Source organism: Rana temporaria, chromosome 3 (assembly GCF_905171775.1).
Source record: "Rana temporaria chromosome 3, aRanTem1.1, whole genome shotgun sequence".
Taxonomy (NCBI): Eukaryota; Metazoa; Chordata; class Amphibia; order Anura; family Ranidae; genus Rana; species Rana temporaria.
Window position 1 is genome coordinate 416,095,936 of NC_053491.1, and position 12,190 is coordinate 416,108,125.

The following is a 12,190-nucleotide window of genomic DNA, read 5'->3' on the forward strand; positions in this document are numbered from 1 at the left end:
TTCTCCTACGGATTACCAACCTGGGAGCGACAGTGGTCCTAATTACACCATGGTGGCCGACCCAACCATGGTTTCCTCTGCTCTCACCCCATGGTTCTGGAGAACAACCTGCCACTTCTGGCGTGGCTAGTCTCGGGATCCCGACCACAGATAGAGGCCTTTCAGTCTCGGCTCGGAATCTCCTCACCCTGGCCTGGGCCCCCGGGACTAGATCGGCATATCGATCAGCCTGGGGACTCTGGGTTCGTTGGTGTGATCAACGACAGGTTGATCCCATACAGGCCCCTGTTTCGCTAGTAGCTAATTACCTGGCGGAGTCTTTTGAATCCGGAAAGGCATACAGTTCTATTAACATCTATCGCTCAGCTATTTCAGCCTATCATTGCCCCGTGGATTCTTTACCGGTTGGCAGACATCCTTTGGTATGCCGGCTGTTACGAGGCATAAAATTTCAACGTCCCCCTAGGCCTAGATACCAAGTGACCTGGGATGTTTCCAAGGTACTTGATATGTTCGCCAGTTGGGGGGACAATTCGGACCTATCCCTGAGGCTTTTATCCATGAAATTGACGGTCCTTCTTTGTCTAATTTCCATTAAGAGGGTGTCAGATGTTAGAGCTCTTGACATCTCCAGAAGACAATTTTCGCCACACGGCGTTGAATTTTCCATCGTGCGCAGGACCAAGACCGGTATTTACTCAGTCTTCTATCCTTCTTTTCCTGCTCACCCCCTCCTCTGTGTCGTTCGGTGTCTTCAGACATACGAATCCCTCACGGCTAATCTACGCCCTGCGGGTTCTTCTCAACTTCTTATATCCTATGTCGCTCCCCACCTTCCTGTCTCGTCTGCCTCCCTGGCACGATGGGTGAGAACCGCCATGGAGATGGCGGGGATTGACGTTACCCTGTTCGGAGCTCATTCCACCAGGGGCGCCATGGCTACTAAAGTAGTCATTTCAGGAGGCTCTCTCTCTGATCTCTTGAGAGCGGCGGATTGGTCTTCCGAGACCACATTCCGTCAATTTTATTTCAGACCTCAGGACCATATCTCCCTATCGGTCCTTCCTTAGATTTATGACTTTGTGTTTAATCATATCTGTATGTGTAAAATTTGAGCTTTGAACTTGCACAAGATATGAGCCTCCTGTCTGATATATAATTTGAGATTTTTCTAGCTTGTGACGGAAAATATTGATTATATGATGACAGGAGGCGAGTATCTTCCCTCCCGACCCTCCCTATTACGATTGTTTTCACTTTTCGCAGGTTACTGAATGCCGATCTGGGACATACAGACGGGTAATCCGGTTTGGAGAATGATTGAACCCTGCCTTCTCGTTGGAATGCAGCTCGCTTGAAAATCCTCGTTTTGGATTCATTGTTCCTGGAACCCCTGTTGGGTCATGGTTGGTGGTGCACTTCCCGTTGGAAGTCATTCAGAGGTCGACCGGCCGGTCTTCACTCCAAGGACGCGCTTCGATCCTTCTTTCTGGTACCATTCTTATATGAAGATTATCGCATCAAGAAAGAGGAGGAACACTCACAGACAGCCCCTTTTATGGGGTCACTATCAGGGGCGTGGTTAGAGGATTATATGGACTACTGAAGGGGTAGTCTGTTTTAAAAAAGTTTTTTACATTAAGTTATTAGAAATGTATTCTGCTGTGAGCATTAATAAAGGAAGATTAATGCACAAGATACTCGCCTCCTGTCATCATATAATCAATATTTTCCGTCACAAGCTAGGAAAATCTCAAATTCTAAGAATCAGGCGCATAGATACGACGGCACAACTCAGAGATACGACGGCGTATCTGGAGATACGCCGTCGTATCTCCTTTGTGAATCTGGGCCTACATGTTTTATCAGTAAAAAGTGCAGCTGGAGGTTGGCAACACTACACACATGTGGAAAGAACCATATGTTTCCACACCTGGAAGTATATGTTTTGCAAACAGCCTGTACAAATCAATGACAGCCTGTGGATATACGCTGGTAACCACACATTTGATTATTTACATGCGTATAGGGATGGATGTGCACAGTGCACCACTTGCATGTATGTAACTGCGCGGATTTGCGGCTACAGCGTACAGTGATAGCTTGTCATTGGTTTGTTCAGGTGGCTATACGTGAACACCTGCACGCCTCTTTGCTTCTATTGTCTCTAGTCCTCTGCATTGTGTAAATCAGGCCTGTAGGCTAGGTTTACAGCATTGGATCATAGACAGTACTTAACCACTTACGGACCGCCCGCCGCAGGAATACGTTGGCTGTTTGAAGAGGAATACTGTTGTTATGGTAGCGGCTAGCTATCATAACCCCTGTATCCTCTTCTTCAGTGAGCGGGCTACTACAAAATAAAAGTGGTCCCTGCGGCAGATACACCGCCGCATGATCAGTTTTATCGGTGGCGGGAGAGGGGCCCCTCTCCCGCTGCCCTCCGCCGCTTACCGGAGCCGTCGGCAGCGGTGGAGGCGATCGAATCCTGTCCCTGCCTGTGTATGGAGACGAGTGAATGTGTGAGTGTGTAGTTACAGACAGAAGAACAGGAAGTGAGGATTTCTCAGAAGAAATAAAGGACATTTAAAAGCAATCGGATCCTGTCCATGCCTGTGTATGGAGACGAGTGAGGGGAAGATGGCCACCACCCGTCTCCATATCACTGCAGGGCGGAAGTGACGTCAAAACCTCACTTCCACCCAATGCTCTTAAAAGGGACTTTTTTTTTTTTTTTAGAATGACAAATGAATTTTTCTTTTTTTTTTTTTTATTGCATTTTAGTCTAAATATGAGATCTGAGATCTTTTTGACCCCAGATCTCATATTTAAGAGGACCTGTCATGCTTTTTTCTATTACAAGGGATGTTTACATTCCTTGTAATAGGAATAAAAGTGACCCCAAAAAATTTTTTATTGTTAAAAAGTGTCAAAATAAAGTAAAATAAAAGCAAAATGGAAGGATGAGATAAGTGAAGGAGGACTGCACTAAGGTAAAGGAAGCTATTTAGGGATTTTTTTTTTTTTTTTACCTTTACAACCCCTTTAAGTGGTTAATTAATCAATATAATACCCCTCAATAATATAAATCAATGACAATAAAAAATAAATAAAAACACTAGACAGACTTTTAATGGATTGAAATTGGCCACGCCCCTTTATTATTGGCAATAAATTATTTGATCTTTAATCCGATTTCATAATACACATTACAGTCTTATCCCCAAATATTTTCACACCAAACCAGAAAAATATTATTATATAATTTACACACATCTTAAAACCATATCTGATAACTCAGCCATTACAGCTCGAGTTATAAACTATTTAGGCAAAAAAACTGTCCTCTTTCATTTTGCATAAAGGGATGCATGCCACACAAAAAGGACCGCGACAAGAGAGGGAGGGTGGGAAGCTTTTTTCTCTCCTGCTGAGCGCTGACTGTGAAAACTGTTGCGCAGATTTTTTTTATATTAAATAACTTCTATTAGCTTGTGCCATGGCAGTTGCAACCAGGTGACCTCCTGAACCAATTACATTGAAACATTTAAAGACTGCCTGTTGCTATGGGCTTAAACATTTTTTTATAACCGTCACGCTCCCATTGGTGTACGAGGCAAATTATTGCTCGCCCATTTTTTATTCGCACACATCGCGTGTAGAGCAGTCTATTCATTTCTATGCCCTACACACAAGAAACGGGGAAAAAAGTTCCTGGCCCGTTTTAAAAAAAAATCACACCGTACCAAACTGCACAAAAGTGTTAGCAGATGCATTAATGGGAAGAGGGTTTCTCTGCAGGCTGGGAAATGTGCGATGTGAACCTAGTCTAAAGAACAACTATGTTTTATTTTTTTTCTTTAATTAGTTTGCCCCCATCCCCCCTGCATGTTGCTTATATAGTGGAACCTTGGATTACGAGCATAATTCGTTCCAGGAAAATGCTTGTAATCCAAAGCACTCGCATATCAAAGCAAGTTTCCCCATAGAAGTCAATGGAAACAAAGAGAATTCATTCCGCATTGACTTATATGGCATGCAAAACCGTATGTGGCCAGAGGTGGGGGGCGCCGGAAATACACAGAAAGGCTCGGGGATGGCTCAGATGAACTCGGAAAACCTAGGAAAGGCTTGGGAACGGAGTATTTCCGAGTGGTTCTGCTCGGCTCCGGCACCCCCGCACCTCTAGCCAAATACGGTACTGTACGCCCCATTAGCTTGAATTCTGCTCGTTTTGCGATACAAAACACTCGCAAACCGAGTCAGATTTTTTTTTAAAAGTTGCTTGTTATTCAAAATGCTTGTTAACCACGTTACTCATAAACCAAGAAGTCACCTAGCTAGCACTGTTATTTGTTTGATGCTAGAATTTCTGTTACCTTTATGATTATATTTTGTTTGCATTTACAGATTTTCTTTCTGCAGTGCTTTTGCTTTTTTAACCACTATTGGTCCCATTGTCATTTTAAAGCAGCATATGGTCTCAGCGGCCCTGGTGGTCCTGGTCTGTGAAGGCTAGCATCCAACACTGAGGCCCCGTACACACGTCCGAGGAACTCGAGGGGCAAAACACATCATTTTGCTCGTCGAGTTCCTTGTGAAGCCGCCGAGGATCTCGGCGAGCCAAGTTTCCTCATTGACTAACGAGGAAATAGAGAACATGTTCTCTATTTGGCTCGACGAGTTCCTCGTTGGCTTCCTCGGCCAAAAGTGTACACACGACCGGGTTTCTCGGCAGAATACGGCTCCCATCGAGTTTCTGGCTGAATTCTGCCGAGAAACTCGGTCGTGTGTACGGGGCCTAAGCCGTGGGGCTGGTTCCACTGCTTGTACATAGCGCTCCATAGGCGTGTGTTGTTAAAAAAGGAAAATTCTGTTTACATCAGAAGTGTAGTGACAAGTCACAAGTAATGTCAGAACATTTCCATTCAGAGGGCAGGAAAAGATTTGTTACAGCTATCCGCTATAGATAAATAAGCCATAGGTGTGTGGCCAGTCTCCCTCTGCTCCACGGTCTGACATCGCCTATCAGACCCGAGTCCATAGATGGGACAGTTACATGGTGGGGACAGTACCTTATCTCATGCTACAAATTTAAAATCCCTGTCTTTCAGACACCATTTATAAACAGCACTGGTAGACATGCAATTAAAGAGGAACTTTACTACCCCTCTCTTACTCTTTTCCCAGGTTATCTATTAAAAAAAAACCACAACACATACTTATATGCCCAGAAAATCCAGCTGCATTCTCTAATGGGTGTGCCGCTTTGCTGCTGCTCATCAAGTCTCATGCCACCATCTTCTTTTCTAAAATCCTCAGGAGTTGGCTGTAAGAGCCAGGAAGAGACAGACAGCCCCCTGATTCCACACTGCAGCACATTTGCTGTGAAGTACCCAGAGACCTCCTTGGGATGCGGACATGAGTATCCCAGGAGGCTGTGGGCATAGGTGAAAGTCTAGAAAGTGCAGGCATGTGTTCCCCAAACAATGTAAAGGGGAAGAAGGAAAGAATTATGGTAGGATGAGAGGGAGCAGAGGGAGAGTAAGGCCCCGTACACACGACCGAGTTTCTCGGCAGAATTCAGCCAGAAACTCGATCGGAGCTGAATTCTGCCGAGAAACCCCGCCGTGTGTACACTTTCGGCCGAGGAAGCCGACGAGTTCCTCGTCGAGCCAAATAAAGAACATGTTCTCTATTTCCTCGTTGTTCAATGAGGAAAGTTGGCTCGCCGAGATCCTCGGCGGCTTCACACAGAACTCGACGAGCAAAACGATGAGTTTTGCCCGTCGAGTTCCTCGGACGTGTGTACGGGGCCTAAGAGTGTTAAGATAGAGACAGATGGAGCTGTGGTTTAGTACTGTTAGTTGGTGTGTAGTTGGGAGGGCCGAGATCAGGACTAGATTGCATGGGACTGGCAAAGAGCCATTTGTATTCTTCGATGAAGAAGTCTACCCAGTAGAACCACATGACCCGGAAATTAGAGTTGGTCCTTTTTAGGGAGCTAGTTAGGGCTTCCATTAATATAATATCTTCAACATGGCAGAGCCATTGTGCATTGTTTAATGTAGGAAAAGTCAATCATCCAGACATGTACAAGCAAAAACCCTTGTAATGTGGTATTATAAGTAACCATAGCTTTACCATATTCACTAAATTAATATTTTTCTCAAAGTGAACATTCTGTACTTTTTTAGTAAGGAGCGGTTTGCAGGCGCTATTGCTCTAAAAATAGCGCCTGCAAACCGACCCTAAATAGCTGCTGTTTCTCCAGTGTGAAAGCCTGAGGGTGGTAAGGCCCCTTTCACACTGGGCCGGGAGGTGCAGTGGCGGTAAAGCGCCGATATTTTTAGCAGCGATTTACCGCTAATTTTGCGGCGCTATTTGGTAAAACCGCCCGCTAGCGGCCGAGAAAGGGTTAAAACCGCATACAATACGCCTCTGCAGAGGCGCATTGCCGGCGGTATAGCCGCACTGTCCCATTGATTTCAATGGGCGGGAGCAGTGAAGGAGCGGTACACACACTGCTCCAAAGATGCGGATAGCAGGAGTTTGTTTCCCGCCCTGCTAGTGCACCGCTCCAGTGTGAAAACCCTCTGGGTCGGTTTGCAGGCGCTATTTTTAGCGCAATAGTGCCTGCAGACAGCTCCAGTGTGAAGTGGGTCTAAAGCGCCGCCAAAAATAGCGTTGCTTTATCGCCACCACACCTCCTGCCCCCCCAGTGTGAAAGGGGCCTAAATCAAAGTCAATGAGTCAGTGAACTAACTGATACCCCCTTCCCTGCTCCCCATATCCATTTTACAGCTATCATATGACCCCCTTTTTCTATGCGTGTATTTTTATCCTCCACATCTCATTTGGTGAGCGCTTGATTTTATTGTTTGTCTGATAGTCTGAAAGCAAACTGCTCCCTCTTCTTACCTTAGAAAGCAGGAAAATATCAGTATTCTATATTAAATGTTTCCTTGTAAAAAGGATTTTATATAAGATGAACATGTATTTTGCAATGTGAATGCTCTCCATTACTTTATAGCTCCCCCCAGAGCTTTTTTTCTCAGAAAATAGGTGCAGGAACTCAACCACGACCCGTTCAGATTTCACAAACAGTAGAAGGGTCTTAAAGGGGCATTAAATACCAGAATTGCATTACATACAGAGTGCAGAGTTCAGGGGGTTACAAAGCTGTCACTTGTAAACACAGAAACCAGACTTCTGTGTTTACAAGTGATTGTGGTGAGCAGGCACACCAAGGGTCTGAGCCAGAGGTAGTGGAACTGAGTTCCCCCTGAAAAAAAGCCCTGACTCCTCCCATAAAATCTTGCTGGCAGCAGAATTGCTATTAAGAAAAGAAAACACCACATGAAGGCACTTAAAATTATATTATTTTATTTGATTTCACCATAGGTGTCCAACTAAAAAAACAAATCTGCGTGATAAACTATAGCAAAGGCACTCTGCAGAATACGTGACTTTACAGATATGAGACAATTATGTATGCAGCAAAAAGGGCTCCCAGGTACAAAAATACACCCGCCTGTTTACACTGTAGGAAGGAATGTACCCATGTGTGCATAAGCCCTATAGCATGGCAATAGAATCTTAGGAATGGTTGAAAAGGAGACAAATTATATTCTTAGCATACAATCAAACTCTAACACAACATAAGGCTGATTTCCAAAAGTGCATAAAATAAAATGTGCAGATGTAACCAATCAGATGGTAACAGGTATTTTTGTATAGCAGGTTTTTAAAACATGTGAGGAAAAATTGACAAAAAAAAAATTATCAATAGGCGTTGAACACACTCCTTAGCAAAATCCATCACTAATAATCTCATAGTCCTCCTTCGATCCCAGATCAATTTGCAGCTCTTTTGGATAGCACAGCACAAGAGTGCATATGAAACTTCAATGAAAAACAGAGAGAAGAACATGCACAGATCTGGCATAATTAAACACATTTTAATATTAAAACCAAACATGGTATTGCACTCATATCCTAACATAGGTAAGGGCGCTTTGTACCCTACCATGCAGAGGAAGATGGGGCCAGTGGTCCTTGCTAGATGACAGCTCAGTCCACCTCCAGGTTGCTGCAAGCCCGGGATTCAGGGCGGCATTCCCCATTACCTGTACAGTGCTCCAAGCCAAAGCTTTCTACTGCTATGACTAAGGCCAAGGCCATTGGCGAAACACGTCAGCATTATTGTTTTATTGTCACTCCTGATGTACCAATATCGACACTTCAAGGATTACAGTCTTGCCGGCTCTTCTTACTATTAAAGCTTTCTACTGACAGTGTCTAGAGATAATGTGTATCCATCCACTTATGGTGAACTGAATGTGTAGCATTCTATAAGGTGCATGATTGTACTGTGCTAGTGCTTCCCAGCCTATTGATCTGCTGTTGGTTAAAAATCCCTGCATTTCTGGATATGGAGGTACATGTGACTTTCACCTGCCTCTCATAAGTTAGTGTTTGGTGCCTGAGTAGCCAATCTCTGCGAGGCCTGAGCAGCCAATCAGTGCTTGAGCACTGACACATGAGGGCAAGAGGACCCTTTGTAAGCTTTTACTTTGTGTAAGGCTGGGTTCACACTATCTTCGCATGCGGCTCACAGCAGGGGTCCGGTGCATCCCCATTTACCGTTTTAGGTCTGATTTCAGCCCGAATATTGGGCTCAATTCGGACCTGAAAACGCTTCATAGAGAGCCAGTCAAAATCTCCTGCTATTGCGAATTGGATGTGGGGAAAACACATCCAATTTGCAATATTGTGAACCCAGCCTAAAGGTGCACAGTATTTGTAGATGGTCTGGCAGTGGATTTGAGAAAGAATGGTGCTTTAAGCCAGCAGAAAAGAACAATTCCAGCCAATCTGGAAAGCAGAGATGATCCAGCAGGCAAACTTTAAGGATATTAAACTTCCTATCCTATTCTTTTTGTAAAAGAAGAATTAGGAAGTAAAATGGAGTTTTAGGTACACCTTTAGTTTTAGCCTGACATAGAGATTGCATTTTTTAAATAATAATATAGAGCACATAAATTTCATTGTGAGCCACATCAGCACTATGGTTCCCCTCAAAGGGCCAGTGGTGTGTGCTATATACAGAGTGCAGGGTTCAGGAGTGCCTTATGTACAGAGTGCAGGGATCAGGGGTGTTTTATGTACAGAATGCGGGGTTTAGGGGTATGCTATGTACAAAGTGCAACCTCAACCCCCAACCCCTCCCCACCTGGTCCAGCTATAGTGCCTCCCTGTGTAGGTGGCTCTGCCTCGGCTTGCAGGGGGAACGTTCTGTCCCTCAGATTCAAGAGATGTGTCCCCGTCGTGAACGCGTGCAGGGTTCTGTTAGATCCAGGAGCCACTGAGAGCAAAGCTGTGTTTACAAGTGACAGAGGAAATCCTGAGCGGAGGGTGTGCCGGAGTTGGGGGAATGGAGTCCACCATGTTCCAGCTGCAAAACTGGGTACACGGGCCACATGACAAGGCCTGGAGGGCCCAATACGGCCTGCGGACCTTGTGTTTGATATATGTGATATAGAGGATTCAATCGTTTAGGAAGGAGGAGAGATAAATAGTGGTGTTGTATTTCAAATAAAGTACCCTGAAAGTAAAAAATAAAATTTTAATTTACATTTCTTGTTACAAATTGTAAACTATGGCTGCCTTTTTTGTAGGGTTCCCTAGTAATAATGATCTAGTTGCCAAGTCCTTAGATGTCAATGCACACAGGAAACTAATGAGACCCTTAATGTAAGAGAGATGAAGAGAGGAAGATATGTTTGAGTGGAGACAGGAAGTGACAGGAAGTGTGCTATTTGCAGGAATAAATGCAGCCACCTCATCTAAGGATTGATAAACTGCAATATGTCAACATTTAGTTTTTGGTTTAGATGTGCTTGAAAGGAGAAGTCCGGGTATTTTAAAAAACAAACACACATATTTAACTACCTGCTGCAGAATCGATCCGATAGTGCAAGCTGTCCCCTGCTGACTCTAAACCCTAGAACCGATTGATCATGTGACTGATGATCGCTCAGTTCTCGGGTCTGCTCTGAGCAAAGAGCGATGACTGTCAGACACTACTCTGTGCTCTGCCCCTCCAGTGATCACTGGAGCACCGGGCTGTGGAGAGGGCGGGAGTGGCTGGCTGAGAGGCTGAGCCAGCTGCCTGTAAGGCACCTGGGTGGATCTCAACATTATTGTTGGGATCCCTCCAAAGTCTGGAGCTACTCTGTGATGTAGGCCTGATTCTGGGAGAGCAGATCTAAATGCAGGAGAAGTATGGCTATGACGCGTTGGTCGTAGTTCTCTTATAAGTAGGTCCCCTAGTGTTTCTTTTTTTTTTTTTTTTTTTTTTTTTTTTTTTTTTTTTTTTTTTTTTTTTTTTTTCCACTTCAGACTCCAAAAAAGGATCTTTTAGGCGAGGAGGGGACCAGACTCCTGGCCCATACTTCACATGCCGATGTCATCTCCTCTATGGTATCGCATCATAAGTGGATAGTAATTTTTTATTTGATATATATATATATATATATATATATGTATTTTCCTTTTTTTTTTTTTTTTTTTTTTTTTTTTTTTCCTTTCTTCTTTTCTTTTCTATTTTATATTATATATTTATTTTCTCTTTTTTTTTTTTCTTTAAATATTTCAAAAAGGAACAATTACCTTCCCTCCATTTCTATTTCCACTTTAATTTTCAGGGAAACTAAATCCTTCTCGAGATCTGTATGGGGAAAAACTACCCATCCTAACCCCCCCCCCCTCCCCCCTCCCTCATCCTTCCCTGCCAGTATCTATTTGTTAATTTGATAGTTTCGGAGCCAATATTATACCCAAGCTCCCCTTTCTTAATTATATCACTGTCCCTTGCGCCCTGATTCTTGCTTGTATGTGTGCGAGAGGCCTCCCGGAATCTCTTGGGCCCGGATGGTCTCTCCCACATCAATCCTATCAGTACATGCCTATCTAAGTCGTGTCCAAAAAAAAAAAAAAAAAAAAAAAAAAAAAAAAAAAACAAACAAAAAACAAAAAACATACCTGTCTCCCCCTAGTTCACTGGATATCCATAGCATCAGCGAAACCTGTTGTGTATTTAAATTTTTTTCCATTTTTCCCATTTTTCTACAAATTCTTCCCAGTTCACCTCATCTCTAAATCTTAGATGTTCTAAATTATAAATTTCCTCCACTCTGTTACACCACCCGTTCAGTGAGGGGCTCTCTTTTTTCTTCCAATTACGCGCTATCTGGTGTTTTGCTGCGTTCAAGAGTTGTGGAACCAAAGTTTTCAAGTATTGTTTTGTGGGAATTCGTGATCCATGTAATACGCATACCCAAGGGTCATCTGGGAGGTCATTATTTGTAATTTCCTGGATCTTTTTCCTTATTTCCCTCCAATATGTTTTAATTTTGGTGCATTTCCACCAAACATGCGCCATTGAGCCAACTTCACCACACCCTCTCCAACATTGTTGTGAGGTAGATTTTGAAAATTTATGTAATTTATCTGGTGTAAGATACCATTGAACCAAACATTTATAGTTTAGTTCTCTGGTATCATTATTTATTGAGGTTTCATGGACCCTAGTTATTATTTGATTGATCTCAAAATCATTTACCCGGGATCCCAGCTCTTCCTCCCACTTTGCGATAAATGGTAGAACATTCTGTGATTTTGTTTCATTTAATATCTGATATATTTTAGAAATGATGCCCTTCTCAGTTTTTTCTTCACATAAATTTTCGAGAGGGAGTAAATTTGTTTCTGCTCTGACTGGTTGGGGAAGACTATCAAAAAAATGTTTTAGTTGTATATAGCGCCATTCATTAATAAGGATCATATCCTGTTTATTTTTTAGTTCCTGAAGTGTTAAAAGCCTGTTAGACCTCATAACATCTTTTAATTTTATATTTTCTTGTAATATCCATTTTCCAAACCTATTTTTTTCTCCTGGTAAGAAATACTTTGTATCCGTTAAAGGGAGTAAGGGTGAGTTATATTCCCATTTATTTTTTTTGTGAATTTGATCCCATATAGTTAAAGCATATCTCGTGATATAGTGCGTTTCTAAATTGATTCCTCTATACTGTGCCGGTACCCAGATTAGTTTTCCCAGTGGTAATTTACTCGTCGTGATTTCTAAATGTACCCACCTTTTTTCTGTATTATTTCTAGCCCATTC